The sequence below is a fragment of the Triticum aestivum genome, chromosome 3B (genome assembly GCF_018294505.1).
Source record: "Triticum aestivum cultivar Chinese Spring chromosome 3B, IWGSC CS RefSeq v2.1, whole genome shotgun sequence".
NCBI lineage: Eukaryota > Viridiplantae > Streptophyta > Magnoliopsida > Poales > Poaceae > Triticum > Triticum aestivum.
Window position 1 is genome coordinate 751,166,156 of NC_057801.1, and position 22,917 is coordinate 751,189,072.

Consider the following 22,917-nt stretch of genomic DNA (forward strand, 5'->3'; position numbering starts at 1 on the left):
AATGCAGTTTGCTCAGCCACAAAATATTTTGTTGTGACGCCTTAAAAAATCAAGTCTTGATGAGCATCATATTGTTCTTTTTTGAAATTACATTTTAAAAGTGTCTTATCGCATCATGACATGATTTGTATATACTTTGTGAATTTGATTCATACTTTTTTATATCTACCACACATGTATAACTTGATAGTTTTTTTCCGTTGCAAGGCACGGGCATTTCCAAAAATGTTCGCTAAATCAAAAAAAGTTCGTCAAATTCAATAACTATTCCACCCAATTTCTAAATATTTTCATCGATTATAGAATGTTTGCCAGTTCAGGAAAATTGCTTAAAAATGTTCACAATTTCTAAAAAATGTTTGTAAATAGCAAAAAATATTCATAAATTGAAAAAATGTTCTTGATTGTAGAAAATGTTCAGAAATTTGTAATAGTATGTTGTTTGCGATTTCAAATATGTGCATGAGTTTAACAAATTGTTCATAATTTCAAAATGTTCATGATTTCGAGAAATTGAGAGAGATATTGTATCTCGGTGATGCAACGAAATGTGATCATGACCATTTGAAATTATGAATTTTTTCTCCCGTTGCAACGAGCACGGGCCCTTTTGCTAGTATATAATAATAATAATATATATATATATATATATATATATATATATATATAATAATAAAGCACGCAGGGTTTCTGTCGTACGTCGTCGCTATTTTTGCAGAAAAGTCCCTATGGTTTTCGATATTCAACCCGCGGTCTTTTTTAAAGTGAGAGAAAAACGTTTCTAGCCCAGATCTGGCCCGCCCAGGCCCGAGTGCCGCCGTCACCACCAGCGCCCGACCCCGAGCTCCTCCTCCCGTGCGCCTCCTCCCTGGCTTCCCTCGCGCGTCGTCCGGCGACCGGCGCCGCCGCCGCCGACCACCCAGGTCACGCCGCCGCTTCCATGCCTTCTCTCTCTCTAATCTTCTTGTCTCTCCTCTCCAGGAGCTCAGCGCCAGCGCCATGGATGTCCAGTCCTCGAGCTCTCCTCGGAGATTCGAACGCCGCCACGGGACCTCCACCAGCCAGATCCGGCGCCTACCTCCCGGATCCGCGCTCCCTCCACCTCCTCTACCCGATCCGGCGCCGTCGAACCCACCAAGACCTCCACCATGGAGTTCCTATAGCTCGTCCCCTGCCTCCTCGTCCTGTGCTCGAGGGAGACGCCCCTCCAGCGCATCCAGGACAAGGCCCACCGCCAGCCGGTCGTTGTTGCACTCACCGGCGACCTCACCCTCCCCTCTGCACTGCCCTCCACCTCAACTGATGCTTCTCACCAACAGGGATATATTTAGCTGGTCATAGCTTGTGGATGTTCTCTGTTAATTTTTGCACACAAGGTGTTTGTGTGTTTGTCCAAGCCAATGTTCATGAGCTTTATCTTTGCTGTGAGTACTGCATCTTTCTGTCCATCTGATTGTTCCATGTTATACTATCTGTTGAAGAAAATAAATCTGTATTATTTACCTTGATTTTTCTGATTGTAGATAAATGACATGGCTGAGAAAGTCCCTTCAATGAAAGGAGGAGGAGTATAGTCTTGGCCATGGCTGGGAAGGAAGGAGAACATGTAAATTGAGGATTTTTCAGAGAGATTAGGACTGCTTGATTTATCAGAGAGAAAACCTTGATCAGGAGCTTCGTCGATGCAGGCCTTCATGCTGGACCGAGGAGGAGAAGAAGGGGGGCACATCGAAGGTGCCGGTGGAGCGTGCCGTCGAGATTGTTGATGACAGCGACACGGGCGAGGCCGGGGAGGAGGTCATGGTTGATGCTTTACTGCCTGAATATGTTGACCGGGAACAAGAGGGTAAGATGGATGTGAGGGCGGAGGCGCATGCCATGGTGCAGGATGTTGTGGAAGCCTGATTATTTGAGGAAGTGACAGCCACTGGGAGCATGGATCGACAGACTAGACAGCAGACCAAGTCCATTGATCGATTGATTCAACAACGAAGGAAGAGGCAGAAGGTTATAAAAACGAGCTTGGGGATTTACTGACCTGAATCTTAAACAAGGCCGCCCTGCTGATGGACTCAAGCTCCAAGTTTGCTCCTAGCACGTCTTAATTAATTACATTGGCTTGACAAAATGTCTAGCATGATGGATAATGAATTCATTCTGTGATGCCACATAGATATGCAAAGTCATAGTCCTGCATGTATGGACATCTACTGATGCATACAAGCCGATCGACGGGCACACACATTAGTAAGTTCTGCTACTAGCCTAATCAAGAGCCTTTTATACAACCCCGCAAAAAAAAAGCCTTTTATACAGCCTTGCAGATTAAAAATGAATTGAATTATGAGCATCTGACAACTACGATCAATTTCCTGGTTATACTTCCTGAAATAAAGGTGGCCGACCAAATGAAAGGATGGATGCTTTCCTTTATGTGAGATAATGTACATTATCTTACTTGATCTGCAATGTTTCTTTGGTAATTTTTTATGAAAGACACATGACACATAGTTTGCTGGATAGGTCTAAGATAAATATTTCAGTTATAGGAGGATATTTTTAAATGGGTAATACTATTACCGCCATCTGCTTGGCCTGTCGTGCTTTCGGTAGAGCTTTCATATTTCAACACAAAAAAACAACAATGCAAGTTGGGACCAGAATAGCACACACATCCTGAAAGGAAACATCAGTTGGGAGTGCTCAAGTATTCAGTTTCTTGGATGATGTATTATGTTCTCGCTTATCATGTACTCCCTCTGTAAACAAATATAAGACCTTTTATATAGATAACTAAAGTAGTGATCTAACAGGTCCTATATTTGTTAGAGGGAGTATGTTTCTAGATATCCGTCAACTCCAATGTTTCATTTATCTGCTCTCTGAATATGAAGAAGATAGGCTTGCAAAGTAGCTTTTTATGTGAATAATGTGACAAACATTTATGTCTTATAACTGCAAACATTTTTTTGTTTAGTCCGTCACCGAGCAAATGTTTGGGAGTTGGAAATTATTTGGATACACATGATCTCAGCAAAGAAAGATTCACACATACTACAACCAAAGGACCTCCTTCACTCTCTGTGCAACTACAGAAATTATCCTTATGAGCAGCACCCTAGATTTAGTTGTGGGTTCTAACATATTAGAGATGTGGTTAGAATACCTACTGCTCTGAACAATTAAGTGGTTTGTATAAACCACCGATTCCCTCGTGCAGTGTACAATGTGATAAGGATCATCATAGGATCAAACTTAATACAGGATGTACACACTTAATTGTTTCTGAACTATACTACTTTTTATGTTCATTCTCCTGTCCTTTTAAATCTCTAATTTAGTTGCAAGTATTTTATTTGTTATCGTTTGGCTTCTTAAGAACAAATCTAGCAAGTTTGGCTTCTTCAGAACAAATCTAGCAAGCAACGACTCGACTGATGAAAGAGATGTTGACCATCTTTGCTGCAGTGAGGTACCTTCTTGATCATGTTACTAATCTGTATCTACATTATTCAGATGTGAAACTCATGCTTCTTAAAACATCTGCAACACATATGTGCACTCTGAAATGGTAAATATTTGCATTCTATAGTACTTCAAGTTTGTGTAGCATCCCCATATTTCCCGCGACCCAGTTCCTTGAACTGGCTAACCCTTATTGATGTCATATGTCCTGAACTGATCTCATGACCAAGTTCCTCAACACGTCCGCCCCTCACAGGCATGTTGTGCAGTGGCTCAATTCATCGCATTGTGATTGAACACATTTGGACACATTAGGATTAGGTGAACACTGAACACTGCCAACATCGGTGAGGGTGGTCAGGAAGAAAAGCCAAAACCACCAGACGAAGGGGCGCTGGTCTCTGGTTCTTGGCGAAGGCCACCGCAGCTCATCTCCAAGACCTCTGCTGTCGTGTGTCCCCCAAGTTCTTCACCGAATCTCCTCGCCCGCTGGCTGCTGCTCTTCTTCTCCCTCGAATACATCTCTGCTTCTGATCCTCTGCTGCCGCCCCTAACCTGCTGCTTTTGGTCTCTGATGCTGCCCTCGACTGCTGTACCTCTCCTTCTCCAACGAATTGTTGTTCCTAATCTTCTCTGAACCCAAACTGTTGCTGCTCCGCTTCCTCTCTGAACCTAGTTCTAAACAATTTTTCAGTGCCACGATTAGGCTTCCAAGGGTTCAGACAATGATGAAGAAGCCTTTTATATCACACACTATATAACATCATGGAATCACAACCTTATAACAACTAATTTAAGAGGCTATGTTCTGGTTTGCTGTATCTCCACCAGTTTGGGTTGGTCTGATAGCTAACCTAAACTGAATAGGGAATAAGGAGTACTTTAGTTGGTATTGAAAGTGGTATGTTTACTTTCAAGCTGAAAATCTTGCAAGTTTGGTCCTGGGATATTTAATGCTCCCTTTTCTTATTATCTTCCAATCATACTATACATATTTAGTTTTTTTACTTTCTCTTGACAAGTGAACTGAATTATTCATGGAGAATCTGGTTATGGCAAATTTTATTATGGAGATTCATCCGATGTAATAGAATAGCTTTATTTGCTAAAATCAATACATAACTATAGTGTTGTATGGTTACAACATGTAGAGTTTTGCAAGTGAGAGTTACAGGAAGTCACTATTGCAAGATGGCATTCAGTTAACACACGTACAATCGACTGATCACTGTATCTTTTTTTGCTAATTTAATTTGAAAAAGCTATTGCAAACAATTTTTTCTTCTGAAATCATATACTCTGTTTATTTCTAATGTGATTTTGTTACTGTTTGTATGGCATTTCTCTGTCTAAATTTTTTGTTACATAAATCAATCTGCATATATGTGTGCAGGCTGTGAATCGACAAACAGCCCAGAAAATATGGCATGCTACATACCCTGTGACAGTACATTATCAGAAATACTTATATTTTTCATAAACGCATCTCTCATCCATCATGACATAGATGTGATGCGTTGCAAGTGTTCTTTTTCGTTCTCTCGCGATGCGTCGAGTACATGATGGATGGTCTAATCGTTCAGTGTGTCATGTGTACTCAGTCACTTGTGTCATCTTCAGATTTTAGAAGTCAAAATTCTAGCTTTAGCTCTATATTTAAGAATTTTTCTACGGAAAATGCAAGAAAAATAAAGCGTCCTTCTGCTCTCATTCTGAGGAAGTTCTGAAAAATTGAGGCATTTGTATGAATTTCTATTCTTCATTATAAATTATCCTTTCAAGTTTAGAAAATAAAACATGATATACTCTGTATGTCTCTGTTCTACACTACCACTACCATTTTATTGCTGCAAAACGCCAATGAAAAAGTCATTACTATTTTCCACGTTTTTATACAATCAAGCTGAAAGAGCAATAAAATGATCTGTTTTTGTCATCGCCTCAGATCTTACCGAAAGGCAATGTGCTTATAATGTACATCTAGATAACAATAATGTGTTTGGGAATGATTCATTTGTCGACGGCCAGCATGTGGGGTGTGAGGGACGATACTTATATCACTTAGTGGCCAAGGGAATGACATCACAAAAGTTTATCTAAAATCCTAGGAGAAGATGGACACATGTTCCTATATTGCTTCTCTACAATTGCTTTCACCATTTGATCATCCATGTAATTTATAGCATCCATGCATAGCTTATCCTTATGCTGTTTGTATTCACTTATTCCTTTTGTTGACATAGCTAGGAGGCTACTATGAATGTCACATAGATTGTAATTTAACTTCCTTACAAATAATTAACGTTCAAACATTTCAGTGGAGGAATCTCAAGACTTAGGAATGGTGCCCCGACAATTGTGAGCGGCACAAAGGAAGGGCCGCCATCACCAAGGAAGTACGTTGACAATTGTGGACTCCAAAGAGGAACAAGCTCTATATTTAGTGCATTGAGTTGCTATTTTAAATTCTAAGAGGTTGAATTTTGTCGATTTCTAAGACATTGACTCGGAAGAATTATTATTTTGCTTGATGTAAACTCAGATTAATTTGTCATGTCATTTGAACCGAACAACCTTTTTGTGACATCACTTCATTATTTTTGTGGGATATATTTTTTACAGGTAGATTTTTGTGTGATATTCTGTCTCTTCCATGTACTAAGTGGACATATGTTGCCTGCTTATTTTTTTTTATCTATCAATTCGTTATATGTTGTCAAATTCCACCGAAGTGCATATGCCAGGATGCACAACATATATTTAGATCCTCCACCATATGACTTAGAGGAGATCCAGGAAAAGATGGAACTCAAAATCATCTCTGGTTATAGTTAGAAAATGCTCATCGGCATCTAAACATTTTTCAGTGTATAATACAATTTAAGTCAATGTACCCAGAATGAAGCATGACCAGCTGCTACGGTAATTAGTATCAGTATATTCGTCCAGCCATGGCTATTACGGGCGTGGCAACGAGCTCACACAACCATCAATCACTGGAGGAAGTTGGGTTTTACCAGCTGGAGCAACGAGGGTGCCATCGGCAGCTCCGAGTTGCAGCGGGAGCCACCGGTCCGCCGCGCCGTCAGCAGCAAGAGCCGCCCGGCCGAGCCGCCAAGCTGCTGCGGGAGCCGCCGCGCCGGGCCGCCCAGCTGTGGAGGGTACCGCCGCGCCACCACCAGCAGCGGGAGCCGTCACTGATGGGGGCCTAGGTCCGGTCGTCGTCCTTCCTCGGCTCGTCCAGTAGCTTCTCTCTTCAGAACAAACGTGTTGTTTCAGTACACATTGTATATACTGTTTTTCTGTTTTATTTTCAATTATTTATTTGCGGGATACTGCTTTCTTATTTTGCTACTACCTAATAGAAGAAGTCATGTAGAGCATCTTCATCTATTTTCTTCACGTGTGATTTATTTTTACTTTTTATAATTGTTTATGAATGGTGGACAAAAACCCGCAACCTTCTTCCGCTGCCCGAGCTCCCGGAGGAGCCGGCTCAGGCTGTTCGCCGGCTCGGAGGGGGAGGCCTGTGGGGGCGGAGGGGTCTGGTCCGCGGCCACAGCCACGACGAGCACGTGGACCCGGCGCCGCGTGACGGCGAGATGGAGGGGGAAGGGCGAGAAGGTGAGCGCCTGGAACGCCATCGCAGGTGGTGCATGGGGAATGCAATCACTTGTCGTCGTCGCCTTCAACAATGCAACTAGGTTGGAGAATGGAGATTATTTAGAATCTGAGTAGGGAAAGGTACGAGACACGTTTTTTTCTCTCTCTTTCTGATTGTTGGCTACATACATAGGTATTTGAGACAAGACCAAATGAGCAGTGACTAGCATAGTAGGACGCAGCAAGAAGCAGCGACGACTCTGAGCTAGCTGCTAGCAATAAACACCCTCCACTCTTAATAGACCAAACCCCAAAAAACAGTGCAAAATAAAAAAGACATGAACTATAATATTCCGAAAAATGACCGTCACCATAAAAATAATTCCATCTTCAAAAATATTCCTGAAAATCTGAAAAAACACCTTCTCAAAGTACAAAAATGATCATGTTTATTGAAAGAATATTCCATACACAACTACTGTTTCATAGGATGAAATGAAAATGAGGAGCTGAAATAGGTCATGATAAACATTGTTAAGGTACATAAAAATTTCATGGTCCGAAAAGAAATACTCAGTGTAACCTTATTTTTAAGGTTTGATCAGATTAAAAAAGTGTCGCATAATGGCACATGGAGCATGTTATATTTAATTTTTTGCCCGGTGCAACGCACGGGCATTTGTACTAGTGTGAAAAAAGAATACATTTTGGAAGATAGAGATATATCCTGGTTTACTTAATATCCAACTTCTTGGTTATATATTTCAAGAAAGAAAATACTCCCTCCGTTCCAAAATAGATGACCCAACTTTATACTAAACTTAATACAAAGTTGGGTCATCTATTTAGGAACGGAGGGAGTACATCTTAGTCGATCCAGGAAGTTTACTTCATGATCCTGGAAGACAAACATCTTGGTTACATCTTGGAAGACAGAGAAGCTACATATAAACTTCCTGAATATTTTTTTTTACAATAACTTCCTGGATCGATGGGCGGGTACCAATTAACCAGGGGATTTCTCGTAAAAAAAAACAGGGGGATAGCTACCGGGATTCCTAGAAACAGGGCGAGCAGGTACAGAACGGCATGGATTTGCTGCTCCCCATCTCAGTCTGAGCCACCTATTTCCTGATGCTTGCTGAAGCCATGGCTGCCGCTGCTCGCTGACGCAAATAGCCCCTTGCCCAGCGCCGCGTACTGCAGCTGCTGCTTGCTTTTGGCTGCCACAAGCAGTCACTGCCCCAGCGGCAACATTGCATTGCTGCTGGCCGCTGCCGTTGCATCCCAACGGTGTCAGAGTTGACGGGGAAACTTTTTCCACGAAACCTCTGAGAGAAAATTGGAGGAAAGAAAAATTACAGGCAAAACGAGGAAAAGTGGACGATCTCAACACCATTGGGTGTGAGAGTTGACGAGGAAAAAAGTTCCAGGAAACCTTAGAGAGAAATTTGAGGAACGAAAAAAATTCAAAGTGAAACAACGAGGAAAGAAAAAGACGGTCTCAACTTCGAGGATCCTCGCCTAGTCGCTGACCTTCATCCCCGAAGTCTCAGCCCGTGCAGGATCTGCAGTGACGGATTCGTGCTTCCCCCGTACCCGGATCCATCGTTGGGGTCGGTTGGGGGGTCGAATCCGTTAGCGGTTGGAGTTGATGTGGCAGCGGAGCTTCGTCCGGAGCGCCGGCGACAGGCGGGTGGCGTTGGAGGCGGGCCACAGCAGCACGGGGCGGAGCAGGATGGTGGCTCGCCGGGGCAGAGGGAGAGGGACGGATAGGGACGATGGTTCAAGGAGGAGCGAAGAGAGAAAGAGTAGATGGGCTTGGGAAGGAAATATCTAGCCACACACACGAGAGAGTGGAGCGGGCCAAGTTAATGCAGACAATCTTTGCAGGCTGGAGTACACGAGCGGCCCAATTAATGCCCCTCAATACAGGCCTATACGGTCCCAACTAATTAATTATATGGTAATAAAGGATACAAAACTAAATACATTGTGTATACATTCAATGTTAGAGCATGCTTGGATACGTTTTAGTCCCATGACTAAAAGTAGTGGGACTAAAACTTACTAGTCTCACCCATGCTTGGATCCAAATACTAAAGAGACTAAAATCTAGTTATTGAGCATTTATTATCCTCCAAACCCTCCAATCCAGAACTAAGGAGAGGAATTAAATGAGGAGAGAGAGAGCTAATACATATTTTAGTAGGAGCATGCTTGGATACGTTTTAGTCCCATGACTAAAAGTAGTGGGACTAAAACTTGCTAGTCTCACCCATGCTTGGATCCAAATACTAAAGAGACTAAAATCTAGTTATTGAGCATTTATTATCCTCCAAACCCTCCAATCCAGAACTAAGGAGAGGAATTAAATGAGGAGAGAGAGAGCTAATACATATTTTAGTAGGTTTCCCATGACTAAAAGATTTTAGCCTCAAGACTAGTCCTAGCCTCTCTTTAGTCAGGGGTGCTTGGAACTTTAGCCTCTAAAAGAGACTATTTTTAGTCAGACTAAAAATAGTCCCTTGTATCCAAGCACCCTCTAGGTTTCCCATGACTAAAAGATTTTAGCCTCAAGACTAGTCCTAGCCTCTCTTTAGTCAGGGGTGCTTGGAACTTTAGCCTCTAAAAAAGACTATTTTTAGTCAGACTAAAAATAGTCCCTTATATCCAAGCACCCTCTTAGTAATCTCGATGCGGGTATAGGGTTTGGATGTAAGGGGGTGGAGCACCTAGGTGCTCCTATGCAATTACCCTTTTTTATATCTATATATACGCTAATAAATTTTGTAGTAATATTCAGGGATTTTGTGAAATTATAAATATTCTCTCTCCCTTCATACCATCTTTATGTCTCCATGTAATATTCTCCGTAATCACATCACTAGGATTTCTTATTAACTTTTTTTCCCGAGAAAAAAAATAGAAAGGCTCGTTATATACTTAACATGGTTTGATGCTTACAACTTTTGTTTCTTGTCCTGCTGGTTCAAGAGGAAGTTAGAGAGGTTCTCAATATCTCTAGTTCTATTTTTGAAGAAAAGTATTTGGGTCTTCCAACTCCTGATGGCCGCTTGTCTAAAGGATGATTCCCAAACTTGCAAATGAGCCTCACAAAATGTCTTATTCAAAAGGGAGATAGGTTACCCGCTCAGCCTGGTCGAGAGACACTCATCAAATCTGTACCGCAAGCATGACCCACTTACATAATGGGCGTGTTTAAACTACCCTTTTCTGCATGTGATGAGCTCACTAGGATGGTGAGGGGCTTCTATTGGGGATCCTCAAATGATAAACAGAAAGTTCATTGGCGGTGCTGGATTCCGAGATTTCCGTACGTTTAATCAAGCATTATTAGCTCATCGGGTTTGGTTGTTAATTACTAGACCAATGAGCTTATGTGCATAAGTTGTGAAGGCCAGTTAGAGCAATTCCAATGGGGCGACCCATTTCGTCCGCCGCTATCCGTTTGGGTCGGCGCGGACAGAAAAGTCGACCCAACGCGCCGACCCAGACGGACACATGTTCACTTTTTGTCCGCGGGCGACTCATTCCCGGCCCATTTTTGAGCCGGGTTTGCGTCGGCGTGGACACGCGATGGACGCGCGCACGCTCGCCCTCTCCTTCCCCCGGGTGCGCTGGTCTGTGTCACATCGCCCTCCCCCATCCAACAGCAACCCTCACCCTCCTCCTCCGCCCCTCCCCCGCTGCCCATTTTTGCCGGCGACTCTGCCAGCTGCTAGGGCCTTCACATCGGCCCAGCTATGCCGCCCACTCCCACGTCGCCCGCCACCATCGTCTTGCCGCCGGGAGCCGACTGCTTCCCACTCCCCCACCCCGACCCCCGCGCCCCCACCACATAGCCGTCCCCGACCAAGAAGCCGCCCAGCCAGATCCTCACCGGCATGCTCCTCGGAAGCCGGCACGCTCGTCGGACACCGGCAGGACAACAGTTGGTCCGTGCGCGCCGCGACTCCCTTTGCCGGCCGTCTCCTTCGCCGACGCCCGCAAGCTGTTCGACAGTTTGCCAAGGTACAAAATGGACTCTACCGACGAGTTTTCACAATTTCTTTGTGACTCCGGCTATTCGTCCTCCGATGACAAGGAGGAGATAATGGCTGCCGTGTTGGTCCATCACCACCTCAACAGCCAGCGGCCATTGTTCCGTGGCTCCATTCCGGGCCACCTTCCGGCGTTGAATCGCAACCGAGAGAGCGGGCATTTCCTTCTTTTGAAGGACTACTTTGATACAACAAACCCATTGTTCAAACATCGGAAATTCCGCCGCCGTTTCCGTATGAGTAGGCATGTCTTCAACCGTATTAGGGGTGGTCGGCTATGATGATTATTTCGAGTGCAAAGAGGATGCCGTTGGCAAGATTGGTTTTTCCTCTTATCAGAAATGCACTGCCGCCATCCGAATGCTTGCATATGAAGTGCCCAGTGATCTCATTGACGAGTACGTCCATATGAGTGAGTCTACTTGCCTAGAGTCTTTGTATAAGTTCTGCAAGGCTGTTATTGCTGTGTTTGGCCCTGAGTACTTGAGAGAGCCGACTGTTGAAGATACAACCCGTTTGTTGGCGATGAATGCCAGCAGGGGCTTCTGAGGGATGCTTGGTAGTATAGACTGCATGCATTGGGAGTGAAAGAACTGTCCTTCTGCTTGGCAAGGGTAGTATAAGGGCCATGTCAGGGCCTGCACTGTCATACTTGAGGCCGTGGCGTCTCAAGATCTCTGGATCTGGCACTCTTTCTTTGGCATGGCCGGATCACACAATGATATCAACGTGCTTCAGCGCTCGCTGGTGTTTGCTAAGCTTGCCGAAGGCAACAGCCCACCAGTGAACTTTACTGTCAACGGCCACACCTACGACAAAGGATACTATCTGGGTGACGGTATCTATCATCAGTGGACCACTATTGTTAAGACAATACCCAACCCTGTCGGAGAGAAGAGGAAAAGATTTGCCCAAGAGCAAGAGAGTGCTAGGAAGGATGTCGAGCGTGCCTTTGGTGTTTTGCAATCTCGATGGGGCATCATTCAGTATCCTGCTAATACCTGGAGCACGCAGATACTGTGAGAGGTGATGACTGCTTGTGTGATCATGCATAATATGATCGTAGAAGACGAGCGCCCGGAACGTCTGTATGATCAAGTCTTTCAGTTTAAGGATGAGAATGTTGTGCCTGAGCATTGAGTAGCGGCAACGTTTGAACAGTTCACCCAATTTCATGAAGACATGCGTGATTGAGAAACTCACATGCAACTGCAAAATGATTTGGTTGAGCATATGTGAGCTCATGTTGGCAACCAATATATGTATCTTTTTTTATTCGTTTGCAAAACTATGTGAGACCTTTGTATTTTCATTTGGCTTGTAATAAACTATGCTATTTTATTCGGTCCAAAACGATTTTATTTTGAACCATGCAATCATGCAAAAAAATAAGGGGGCCAGGTAGCCATGCCGGCACATATGAGTTGGCGCGTTGGGCGCCCTGCTGACCCATATGCAAAACAGGGCAGACGCCGGGCGAGCGGCCGACCCAAATGGACAAAAAACGGATGAAATCGCCGTTCGTTTGGGTCGCCCCATTGGAGTTGCTCTTACTATCCAGAAGGGAAGCTAGAGGACCCAGTTTTTTCTTGGAACGCCTCATCATATTGGCAGGCGATTTCTTATGGGCCGGAGCTTTTGAAAAAGGGTTTGGTTTGGAGAGTTGGGAACGGCAGGAGCATCCGAGTCTGGCATGATAATTTGATACTCCGTCCTTTCTCGTTAAAACCTATCACGCTTTAGGGCAGATGCTGTATCGGTTTTGCGTCTGAATTGTTGAACGTTAATGGTTCTTGGAATATAGGACTGCTACATGATTATTTCTTGCGGGATGATGTGTTGGAAATTATTAAAATTCAAGCTTCACCCCGGTTGGAAGATGATACACTTGCTTGGGGTTTGGGCAAATATGGTAGTTTTACTGTGAAGAGTGCATACCAATTTGCTTTCGATGATGCACACATAACTAATGCAGCGGGATCTAATTCCAGTCCGGATGATCGCTGTTCTTGCCGGAACCTTATTTGGTCTTGCGACGTTCCTCCTACAGTTTGAAATTTTGCCTGGAAAGTCGCTACTAATGCCTTGCCAACATGGCAGATGAAGCACAACAGGAGTCCGGAGGTTAACGACCTTTGTACAATTTGTGTTGTTGAGACGGAAGATAACGTACATCCCCTCTGTTGCTTCACTTTTGTTCGACAATTATGGTCAGCAATGTCGAAGGTTTGGACTTTATCTGACTTGTCTGTTATTAGAAATTCAAGTAAGGAATGGTTGCTTATCATGTCCTTGACCCGTTGCCAGAAATTGAGAGGTGCATGCTTCTTAGGACTTTGTGGAGAATTTGGCACATCCGTAACGAAGTGATACACCATAAACCAGCGCCCCCAATGGAAGCGTCCATGAGGTATTTGGTGAGTTACCTTCATTCCTTGGTCGGACTGAAAATTGATCTATCTTCTGATCCGAGCAAACGGAAATCCTTAGTTATATATGACAAGCGACTTAAAAGTTCACATGTACTAATAGTTGAGAGCACTCATGTCAAATGGTGTCCCCCCTATGGCGGGTTGGGTGAAACTGAATACTGATGGGTCCTTTGCGAAAAATGGTACGGCTGGTGCGGTGATGGTGCTGCGAGATGGCAGAGGTAATGCCATCTACTCGGCTTGCAGGGAGCTTTTTTTATTCTGAGAAATTATTGAGGTTGAGTTGTGTGCTTGCATGGAAGACTGTCTTTTGCAATTCAGAGAAGTGACTTGCCGATCATTATTGAGATGGACTTTATTGTTGCAGTTAAGCTGATTCAAGCCAAGGATATTGATAGCTCGATCTACTCTTCATTAGTAAAAGAAATCCAGTTTTGCTAAAGGACATCTAGATGTGCTGTAAATATTTCTATGCTATTGATTTTATGCTAAGATTCGTGCAAACATTTTCTCTTGTCTTTTTTTCCTTTTCTTTATAGCTTGATTGAATCACTTAGATGTGCAATAACCATGTCACATTTAGAGACACATGATGTCTTCGGATTTGCTAAGGCACATCTAGACTTGTGTTAAGTATTGTACAACTAAATACTATACCATTGATTTTGCGTGAAGATTCATGATGATATTTTTCTTTTTTTTCTTTTTTTTCTTCTTATGTTGATTGAGTCACTTAATGTGTAATACTTAGGGCCCATCTAAATATGCCCTAGACAGACCCTCTTGTATTACTCATGTAAATCATACAAAAAATAAGTTTAGCGATAATTTAGCAAAGTTTGCTAGACTAGAGGACATAACTATGACCTAGGCTGGGTCTGGCCCATTAGTTTCTTTAGAGCTAGCCGAGCCGATTGTAACGACATTGAGAATTGAGTAATAGATTTTACCCGTATAAAAAATAGTAAAAGTAATTTTTGCACCCCTCTTCTAATTTTTCTAGCTCCACCACTGACAATAATTACCTCTGAATTTGGTGAAAGTAAAATAAAAACACGTAGATTTTTGAATGCATTGCCCCAATTGTTGGTTCAGTTAAGAAAAGAAAACAAATCAACCCTGCGTGGTGGCCTCTGTTATGAATGATTGTAAGAATATTATTATTAGTTAATATACTGTAGTATGTAGAGATAATTCCTTATTTAACACTGTCTAAAAATTTGTTGCTTTATTTGACACTCAATTTCTTTTTCTTCCTTATTTAACACCGCGTCTAAATTTTATGCCTTTTATGACATTTCCATCTATTTTACTCCCTCCTTTCCGGTTTATAGGACTCAATTCAAAAATCTCACCAACCAAAATAGATGGTGAGTGGTGGAATACTTTTTGTAATTTGCAAAAACACCCAAGTAATGCTCTTGTTTTCCTCAAAAATTTATGTTTACCAATGTATTAATTGTAATGCATGCATGCATAAAATACATGCATTGATCAATTTTCTCTTAATACTTGCATGCAATTATTTAATGCACCTTGGGATCTGAACTTGTGATGAGAACAACCAAATTGAGCCGTATAAAATAAAAAAATTAAGATTTTGAGATAAGCCCTCTAAACCGGAAAAGAGGGAGTAAGTCTTAATGGTGTTAAATGACACATGCCAGTCTTGTTTATTTTCTTTCTTTCAATCTGAACTTATGGCAGTTACTAAGGGGCTGGGTAGATACACATACACCTAGCAATATCTGCCATATACGATGATGGATAGGAATTCTACACGGACACGAGGTCGTGTTTATTTCCAACATTTTGCTAGGTGCGTGAGCAATTTTTTTTGAAGCAAAATCGACTGAGTGCTTCTGGCAGCTCTTGTGTACGCGTGTACAAGCACTGACTTTTCACAAAAAAATGTACAAGCACTAACTACGATATTAACACGCTGACTTGTTGTTTACGATCGAGTATGTAGTGTACCATGCACTATTGATGTACACCGGCAACCGTGTTGATCACTGTGCGCCCTCCTGTTACCAAACGCACTGCTCCAAGGGGCAAATTGAGTAGATCTACCAGACTTGCCATTTAGACAGAGTTGCATGCTCAAGCTAAGCAACCACTTAAAAAATTTGTCGCATACTACATGCGGGGCAAATAGGTCTTTTCAGATGCCATTTAACACATTTAAGGCTTAAAATGGATGAAAGTGTAATAAAAGGCATAAAATTTAGACACGATGTTAGATGGGGAAGAACAAGTTTTTCAGTATCAAATAAGAAAACAACATTTAAAACAGTGTTATATAAGGAATTTTCTATGTATGGGTGTGTGTGTGTGTGTGTGTGTGGGGGGGGGGGGGGGGGGGGGGGGGGGGGGGGGGGGGTTTCGAAATAAAAAAACCAAATGGCTGGCAGGCTTGGACTACTTCCTGGGCCGTATCGGCAATGCGCTTTGGGCAGTTCTCGTCGGTGTATAGGTTTCGTAATCCATTGCGAGCGTAAAATACGAAGGAAGGTTGAGAGAGTCGACCGACTCCCGAGATAGATCGATCCTTCCCGAGGCAGGCCATGGACGACGGCGTCGGCGAGACAGCACCACCGGCAGCCATGGGGAGGGAGATGCCGTACATGCCGCACGCGATCATCTCGGAGATCCTGGCCCGTCTGCCCGTGAAGTCCCTGATGCGGTTCTGCTGCGTCTGCAAGGCGTGGCAGTCAATCATCCGCCGCGACGCATCCTTCCACCGCGCGCACCTCCACCTGCAAAAGCCATGCCTGCTCGTCTCCCCGCACATAGTAGACGACGACCCTGTACATCTGCACACTGACAAAGTCGGCCTGTACATGTGGGAGGCGAACCAGCAGGGCACCGCCGTGCCCCTCGTATACCCCACGGACTTCTCCTCCGGCGAGTTAAAGCACGATCTCGCGCATTGCGATGGGCTGGTCCTGCTCAACCCGGCGTTACAGTCCGCCGTGCACCTGCTCAACCCGGCCACACGTCACACCCGGACTCTGCCTCGGAGCCGTGGTGCTGGTGCCGACCCCGCACGCCGAGGGCCCCTCGGCTTCGAGACGCGGCACCAGGCGTTCGGCCTCGGGCGCGACCCTCGTTCTGGTGCCTACAAGGTGGGGCGTGCTTCTCCTACCGCTCTTGGACCAAGCTTGCAGTGACGGTCGACTGTAACTCCATAAGGATGGAACATGGAAGTATTCACCATTGGAACCGATCAGCACTGGCGTGAGACACCAACGCAGCCGTCATAGTGTCATACCCTACAGTGGCGCAGCGAACAGCGACCTTCTTCAAGGGGTCGCTTATCTGGACCGTCTTTGGGGACACTGCTCCGGGTTTCCTCCGTTTCTGCTTGGAAGACGAGGCTTTCGGGGTCATTCAGCCACCTCCTTGCCACCCGAGGTTGGATTACGTGATGTCCGGATTAGCAGAGCTGCACAGTGAGTTGTGCTTGGTTTGTGTAGGGGCCAACATCCGTTTGATTGAGTTGTGGGTGTGCGACAACGTTGACAAGCCAAGATGGATTCTACGTTGCATAGTTAATTTTTGCGGATTTGGGCCCCCTGATTTCCATCCGGTTGCCGCATTTGGGGACGAAATTGTGTTCAATGATTCAGTGTGTGGTACAAGGCGCTACAATCTCAGAACCAAATCTTACCAGAACATGTTTTGCATGGAGGACTTCGGGATTAACAGTCCAAGCACAGGCATATTTGGAGATTTCTCTTACTTTGATGTAATCCCCTACATTCCAAGCCTAATTTCAATCTCGGATGAAGTTTCCACTTCCTAAAAGATTTATTTGCTTCAAGTGACGGACTATTGCAATATATGTTCTATGTGTATGGTTACTATTTTTACTTGTAATGACTCTTTTTTTGTAACCTTATTATTGACTATGTACATCTCAACTTGATAGTCTAGAACTCTAGCTAGAAGTCAACTTGATCGAAACCAAAAATGAAGCGTAACCATACACCCTTCAATGGACCACTTTATTTTTCTCTTCTTCCTCCAACCCAACAGGCGAGCCAAATTAGATTGCAATCGTGGGAAGAGAATGTGAGCAAGAGGATCTTTGGTGAGGGCGTAATCCCCTTTGTTCCAAGCTTCTAGTTTAGTTGAAAACCAGAGCATTATAAGATTTCATTGCTTCAAGTTTCTAGCAAGCAACTTTATTTTTCACCTTAACTTGAGTGATATTGAGGTACACACTGTGCACTCCCGTTACACACTTGCACTAAACAAACCGTGTAAACCATTCAATAGAATAAATTGTGCAGCATCAATGGCACGAAAACAGGGCACCAATCACACGGCGATTAGAGGGAAGGGGGTGGAAAGGACACTTTCTTTCACGTGAGGTGCCGCCAGGAGGGATGTCTTCATTTAATAGAGCTTTTCTAAATCCTTGATCTTCCTTGCAGGCATAAAAAGAAAGAGGTGCCGACTTTGGATTCGTGAAACATCAAATATGATGTCTTATTGCAAAGAAACTCATGGGGGCTCCCACGAGCGCCACAGAAGAAAGCCTAGCACCACCGTTTCCAGCAGCCCTCCTCCCCTTCCTCCCGTTGCCACCGCTAGCGGGTACCACTGGGCGAAGCCCGCACGGCATCGGCAGCGGGGATCTTCCTCCCTCTAGTTGGGCGTGTCGGTGGCGTGGGACACACTATCTCATGGGATTGCGAAGCATGTCCCGACAGATGGCAGGCGTCTGCTCGTTCAACAACGGTGTGAGACCGCGGGGCGTTGCGGTGGTGCCATGGTGGCTCGAGTGGTCCGGTGACGGTGCATCTGGCTCGTGGTAGCGGACAATGGTGACATGCTGTACATGGGGGCTGTCATGCGGTGGTGGAGTTTGTCACGGCGTGTTGTGGGTGGAGCTCGTAGTGGACGCGCGGAATCGAGCCCTAGCGTGCTTGGGGTGGCGGCGGTCATGCATTCTAGATCTGGCAGTTGGCGGACTTCGGGCGACACGAGCTGGACTCCATGTCGGCGCGAGACTCGGGTCCGCTCGGACGTGGCTCCGATTGACTGGTAGTCCGCCGGTGGCGGTGCGCAAGGACACGGAGATCGGCTATTTGCTCCTCTAGCGGGTAAGCTATGGATGGACGATGGTGGGTCTCAGATTTCGTCCTCAGCTAGATCCAGATGGGAAGTCTAGCATGTGGAGTCCTGCTACCCCGGCGCCACATGACGAATAGTCGGCTTGTGCCGTGGTGCTGACTGTCCACAATGCCCCCCATCCCCGGTCAAGGAGGGGCTGCATCTAGGTGGGATGTGGTGCCCATGACCAGGGTTCTATCAACGCATGGTGGTATCGGGCATGTCCAGTCCTAACCGGCGAAGAATCAGCTATAACATTGTCCGTTCTAGGTGCCTAGTTCTCGGATGACCAAATGTTATTTTTCTGGTGGTGGGTTAGTCTTGGATACTAGGGCAGGGACCCTGGATAGCGAGGTTGTGTGCTTGGCCTGCAACGACCAACGTGACAATGGTGGTGGTGCCTCCTCTTCGCTATGTGGTTAATGAAGGGAGGATTGGCTGCTGATCCAGGCATCCTCATGGGTTCTATAGTGGTGGTGCCTGGTCTGGATCTGGAGGTCTCATGCTGGCAATGTTGTCCTTCCCTAAGGTTGGGTCGGGTCTGCTGGTGCCGTGGGTGGCATTGGACACTAGTAGAAAAGGGGGGATTTGTTTCGGTTCATAAGGGCCTTTAGTCCTGGTTCATGAACCGGGACTAATGGGTCCCCCTTTAGTCCCGGTTCTAACACGAACCGAGACAGATGGTCCTCCACGTGGCCGTTGCGCCGAGCCCAGGCAGGGGGGCCTTTGATCCCGGTTGGTGGCACCAACCGGGACCAAAAGGCGTTCTTTTCCTTTTTCTTTTAAAGAAAAAGTGGCCGCTTTAGGGGTTTTGGGGGTTATTTTTAGGTTGTTATTAGCTAGCTAATAGAGAGAGAAGTGTCCTCTCTTATATCTTCGTCCTTGGTTTACCAACGCTGCTGCTATGTTCATTTCACCCGCTGATATAATAATTCATACATGCTCGCATCATACATCATCGTATATAATAACAAGTCCTACTAATCATGCATCATCATACAACTTCTACTCGTTATTAATAATAAGTCATACGATCATCATCCTCATAGTCATCGAACCTAACCCTACATAATTGTTCTTAGCACATGATCATCAGTATCAGGTAGGACCTAAACACCCTTAAGGTAAAATAGCATAAAATAATATAGACCCTGACTCTCCATTATGAAGAATGGAGATCATCCTGTCTCCAATTATTGCGCTTCGCTGCCTTTTGCTTCCAAGAAGCTCCTTACGACTGTCCATATATTTTTTCCATTCTTTGATTGTCATGTCTTCACTTCTTTTAGAAAGCCGGTATGGACAGTTCAGATTCATAGAAGACCTGGTTGTATGTTCAAAACATGAAGGCTACCGTGCGTATACATCAGATGAGGCACACAATCATTTCGGATTATCTGCTGAAAAACATAGTAATAACTTCATAGTTAGCAATGATGTACTAGTTTTAGAAGTGTGCAAAAAGATACACGGATGTCGTAATAGTAAAAAATCTTACCAGGGTATCTCCATGGTAGTTACCGTAGTTCAACACGTGCACTAATGGCACGTATTGACCATAATGTTGAGGAGTTCGATTGTAGACATTGTAATTCTCAAGATCAGTACAAAATGCGATCAGATGATTTTTCTCCCTATAAGTTAATTCGGAGCCATCGGTGTAGTGGGTTTTGTCTACCGTCTTCCGCACATTCTTTGAAGAATGAAAATAAGTTGTCAACTATTTTGAAATAAACAATATAAATTACTTAATAACTATGTTAAGCTCACATGTGGGAAGAATTGGAGGTGTATCCACAAGGACCCAAATCGAAGGTCTGTCTTGCTCGATTGTAGGATCACCAAGATCCATGGTGACAAGCATACCCTCATCAAAATCATACATCTTGCAAAGTGCTTCCCAATTTTTACAACCAAAATGGGTTACACTCTCAGCATTGTACAACTTTACTTGAAAATCCACACCATGATGGGTCCTTAGGAGAATTTTTTTTGGTTTCCATACTTTCATGGTCTTCAAAACCCATCCTCTCCAAGACATAGCATCTTGCATAGCATGGGACAAGCTAGTTGAATTGGAAAAGATGAAAAATACACGTTAAAATAGTTGAAGTCGTGCTTAATTACGAAAAAAACTATTGTCGTCGTTGCGTACCGTATGAACATCGAAGGTCTCCTCGAGCTTAATGCTGAAGCGCCGATCTTCGTCCAGCTCAATGAACCTGTCGCACATACATCGGTCGTCGTGGCACCAGTCGCACTCCCCCAGGCGGTTTTTGTCGTCCGAGTACGACATTTCCGGCCTATGTTCATAATTCAAATATTAAACTAGATCATTATTATTAATCACGGATTGACTATCGGTGATGGCACGTAGCTCCTCCTTTCATTCCCGAGTGCATTATTACACCAAATTGTCTAGCACACGGGAATGAAGGAGAACTTTTCCAATATGAGCATTCAATAAGCAAAACCAAATCATAAAATAAGCAAAACCAAATCATAAAATAAAGTAGTATTCAAATTAGCATGCATTCAATTATAAGAAAAAGTACATCATATCTTGGTGTCCGTACATTGTCGAATATTATCACTAATATAGCATCACTAATACAACTAGAACCGTAGCGCCCGACAGGTTTGTCACGGGCGGTGGACACCCAAAGATAAGGAACCATCACAGGATCATAGCTCCAGCGAGATCCCTGAAGAATCTGCTGAAGGAAATATGCCCTAGAGGCAATAATAAAGTTATTATTTATTTCCTTATTTCATGATAAATGTTTATTATTCATGCTAGAATTGTATTAACCGGAAACATGATACATGTGTGAATACATAGATAAACATATAGTCACTAGTATGCCTCTACTTGACTAGCTCATTAATCAAAGATGGTTATGTTTCCTAACCATAGACATGTGTTGTCATTTGATTAATGGGATCACATCATTAGGAGAATGATGTGATTGACATGACCCATTCCGTTAGCCTAGCACTTGATCGTTTAGTATATTGTTATTGCTTTCTTCATAACTTATACATGTTCCTGTAACTATGAGATTATGCAACTCCTGTTTACCGGAGGAACACTTTGGGTACTACCAAATGTCACAACGTAACTGGGTGATTATAAAGGAGTACTACATGTGTCTCCGAAGGTACATGTTGAGTTGGCGTATTTCGAGATTAGGTTTTGTCACTCCGATTGTCGGAGAGGTATCTCTGGGCCCTCTTGGTAATGCACATCACTATAAGCCTTGCAAGCAATGTGACCAATGAGTTGGTTACGGGATGATGCATTACGTAACGAGTAAAGAGACTTGCTGGTAACGAGATTGAACTAGGTATTGTATACCGACAATCAAATCTCGGGCAAGTAACATACCGATGACAAAGGGAACAATGTATGTTGTTATGCGGTTTGACCGATAAAGATCTTCGTAGAATATGTAGGAACCAATATGGGCATCCAGGTTCCGCTATTGGTTATTGACCGAGAATAGTTCTAGGTCATGTATACATAGTTCTCGAACCCGTAGGGTCCGCACGCTTAAGGTTTCGATGACAGTTATATTATGAGTTTATGAGTTTTGATGTACCGAAGGAGTTCGGAGTCCCGGATGAGACCGGGGACATGACGAGGAGTCTCGAAATGGTCGAGACGTAAAGATCGATATATTGGACGACTATATTCGGACTTCGGAAAGGTTCCGAGTGATTCAGGTATTTTTCGGAGTACCAGAGAGTTACGGGAATTCGCCGGGGAGTATATGGGCCTTATTGGGCCATACGGGAATAGAGGAGAGAGGCCGAAAGGAAGGAGGCGCGCAGCCCCCCTCTGGTCCGAATTGGACAAGGGGTGCGGCCCCCTTTTCCTTCCTCCTCTCCCCCTCTTTCCCCCTTCTCCTACTCCAACAAGGAAGGAGGGAGTCCTACTCCCGGTGGGAGTAGGACTCCCCTTGGCGCGCCCCTCCTAGGCCGGCCGCCCCCTCCCCCTTGCTCCTTTATATACGAGGGCAGGGGGGCACCTCTAGGCAAAATAGAAGTTGATCTACAGATCGTTCCTTAGCCGTGTGCGGTGCCCCCCTCCACCATATTCCACCTCGGTCATATCGTCACGGAGTTTAGGCGAAGCCCTGCGCCGGTAGAGCATCATCATCGTCACCACGCCGTCGTGCTGACGGAACTCATCCCCGAAGCTTTGATGGATCGGAGCCCGGGGATCG

The 22,917-nt window shown here is 44.5% G+C and overlaps 2 long non-coding RNA genes across 6 annotated transcripts; one reads left to right on the forward strand and one right to left on the reverse strand.

Moving 5' to 3' along the window:
- Positions 1-1,143: 1,143 nt before the first annotated feature.
- On the forward strand, positions 1,144-6,038 carry LOC123072191 (uncharacterized). 5 transcript variants are annotated; one of them, XR_006434902.1, is made up of 3 exons: positions 1,144-1,424; positions 1,524-4,906; positions 5,784-6,038. It is a non-coding gene; the product is annotated as an uncharacterized lncRNA (long non-coding RNA). The 5 variants fall into 5 exon arrangements; XR_006434900.1 differs by having other exon boundaries at positions 1,524-3,472; XR_006434901.1 differs by having other exon boundaries at positions 1,524-2,083; positions 2,174-6,038.
- Positions 6,039-7,944: 1,906 nt separating this feature from the next.
- Positions 7,945-8,896, reverse strand: LOC123066342 (uncharacterized). The gene is made up of 2 exons (XR_006431318.1): positions 8,605-8,896; positions 7,945-8,399 (listed from the first exon to the last, which is right to left on the reverse strand). It is a non-coding gene; the product is annotated as an uncharacterized lncRNA (long non-coding RNA).
- Between the last annotated feature and the right edge of the window lie 14,021 nt (positions 8,897-22,917).